The sequence below is a fragment of the Microtus ochrogaster genome, chromosome 8 (assembly GCF_000317375.1).
Source record: "Microtus ochrogaster isolate Prairie Vole_2 chromosome 8, MicOch1.0, whole genome shotgun sequence".
NCBI lineage: Eukaryota > Metazoa > Chordata > Mammalia > Rodentia > Cricetidae > Microtus > Microtus ochrogaster.
The window spans coordinates 86581141-86584318 of NC_022015.1; positions in this window are offsets into that span (position 1 = coordinate 86581141).

Sequence of the window (3178 nt, forward strand, 5' to 3'; positions counted from 1 at the left end):
GGATAGTAGGGTTGGTGGGATGGCTCAGTGGATAAAAGCCCTTGTCATACAAGCCTGCCAACCTGAATCTGACCCATGGGATGCATGGTGAGGGGGACATTCGAGTCCTGAAGGTTGTTCTCCAACCTCCACACACGCATAGTGGCATGTACACAACCCTACTCATGCCCACACAATAATAATAATAATTAATAATTTAATTATAAAAGGGATTATACGTAGAATAATTACCTGCTCCAGAAATGACCGGGTGCTGTTCCTTCCATGTCGTAAATGACCCAGTGTGATTGACCTGCCACCAAGGAATTACTGGTCACCCTGGGAGTGGTGCCATATTGGTAGTGTTGCAGACTGAGTACTCTGCCCCATTTATAGCCACAGCAGTCTTGGTGACCAGAAGCCCATGTTGTTGAGTTCGTGCATAGCCTTCAGCCCTGCCACCATGGCCATTTTGACTACGAGTCTGCTGGGAAAAGACAGGGACAGCTGGAGAAAGCAGTTGGATACTCTCCACAGAGCAGGTCATCCCATCTTCTTGATTCTGAGGTCACCTTTGCCGAGCTTTTACTTGGCTCACAAACATCTTCAGCTCCTTTTCCCATTCAGTAAAATCTGCTGTTAACTGAAGTTCCCAGAAGTAAAGCCGTACTGTGTTAAACACGCTACAGGGGTTAATTAACTGGTTAGGACCTCGGTGGTTGTGGGGTTAGAGCGCTGCAGGCGTAGAGCCAAGTGATCACGTGCCATCACACCTCTCAGTCACTGGCCCAATTTTCTCATCATTACAGAAGAGGCAGAGGTGTTTGGAACTTAGTGGCAGAACTCAGGCTAAAGGCTAAGTGCCTTTGTCTTTGTTCGGTGAATGTAAGGTTTTTTGTGGACTGCCACAAGACAATGAAAAAGATAAGGAGGAGGGAGGAGGCTGTTTTCCTTGGTGAAGATGATAAGGGCTTGTGGGAGCCTACAGTGACTCTACTTCCATCTTGACTAAAGATCAGAGAGTTCAGGCTTGTCGAAGTCAAAAAGTCAAATAACAGGTCTTCCCAAAGGCGTGGTCACTAGAGGTTTTGCTCCTCAAGGCTAAATAACAGGATATTTGACTTAGGTCTCGGTTACTAGATGTTTTGAGGTATACGGAGGTAATTAACGCTTGTTTTTTTCTTGTATCATAGGAGGGAAGTCTTTTACCCTCCCCTTTATATTGGGTTTATAAGGGCTATGAATAATGTGGCTGTTACAGTATGCACTGGAAGCCCTCCTGAATAGACTCTAATATGCTGTCCCTTGTCTATTTTTTTCTCAATCCTCACTCCCCTTCTCAGGACCATGTGATAAGTCAGCTGGTCCCCACAATGGCTGGCACCCATTGGTGCCATGGTCAGGATTCTGTGAAATACAGTATCTCATTTAGGGTTATCTTTGCTGTGATGGGACACGGGACCAAAAGCAGGCTAGGGAGGAAAGGGTTTGTTTGGCTCACTCTTCACATCACGGTCCATCATTGAAGGAAGTCAGAAAAGGGAACTCAGACAGGGCGGGAACCTGGGCCCGGAACTGACACTAGAACCATGGAGCAGCGCTGCCTCCTGGCTTACTCTCCGCGGTTTGCTCAGCCTGCTTTCTTACAGAACCCAGGGCCACATCCCAGGGATGGCACCACCCATAATGGACTGGACCTTCCTCCAACAATCACTAATTGAGAAAATGCCCCACAGCTAGATCTTACGGAAGCATCTCCATTGAGGTTCCCTCCTTTCAGACGACTCCAGCTTGTGTCAAGTTGACAGAATTAGCCAGCACACACACCTGAATAAGGCTGTCGTGGTGATGCTGTTTTCTTTATGCTCATAGTCAAGAGCTTCTCCACAACTGCTCTTTCCATCCTACTAACTGACAGGGATTAATAAGCCCGGACACTTGATGCTGCTGAGGATGAATCTCTGCCAGATCTCAGAAAGTTTTTAAGACGGATACCATAAATTTACTCCCTCTTTCTCAGATAGTACTTCTGATTTATTTTACATAATCTTTCAGACAAATTCACATCTCTTAAATGTGGCCTTTCATAGATGAGGGTGGATGCCCAGTGTAAGCTTAGAAAGAGGGAAAGGTTTGGAGATGACAGCAGTGATGGTGGTGCTGTGCCGGGAGCATCGTCAGCACCACAGTCGTACGTGGCTTTATCCACAGGTCGTAACTACACAAAACCAAGACGGGTGTGGCTCGGTGAGGAGCGCTTTCACAGGAAAGAAAAGGGAGTGAAAGCCATCCCTAGGAGAAGAGTGTGGAGGGGAGAGGAAATGTGGTTAGGTCTTGTTGGAGCCCAGAAGACTCTACCGTGAATGCACAGCTGACCAACCAATCGGCAGATCCACGGGAAGTGTAAACAGACATGACTACGACATACACGTCCACATGGAGCAACCAGTTTTGCAGAGCTGCAGAAACACTTGGCTTTTGGAAAAGTCACTGTTATATCTGTAAAAAAAAACCTTGTGAAGCCATGATTCTTCCTTCAAAATGGGATTCATTCCCAAAACACCCCAGCAGTGTGACTTCTGCACAGGTGAAGGAGTCACCTTGCTCCATTCCCCCCCCACACACACACACACCAGGAGGCCTTAGAGCGATAATATTCATTCTTTGTTCTAAGAGTCAAATTTACATAGAGACAATCTCACAAAATCACCCACTAACAGACCGCATAGAAATTTCTACGGAAGGCAGGCACTGAGCAGGAAGGCAGCACGCCCTGCCTTTGCTAACAAACAAATCTGGGCCTCCCCAAAACTGGTTATCACCAAAGAGATTAGATGAGGAGAGAGGGTGAATCCAGGAATCACGGTTGTTCAGCAACTTTATCTAGTGGGTTAGAAGGTCAGGTTCTTCACCTTGGGAGCATTACTATTACGGGGGTTAGGTCACCTGTTCCAGAGTACTGCTCTGTCAGGTTTTACCTGCCCCCCCTTTTTTTGTGACTCTGACACACGTATTATCATTGTCCTTGAACTGTGTCCGTAAAAGCTAAAATGCCCACTAAATAAAAGATCACTCTCTTTTATTCACTCTCTCCTCCACGCCCACCCCTCTTCACTTTTTCCCCCACAAAAAATAAAGAACATTGCCGGGCGATGGTGGCGCACGCCTTTAATCCCAGCACTCGGGAGGCAGAGGCAGG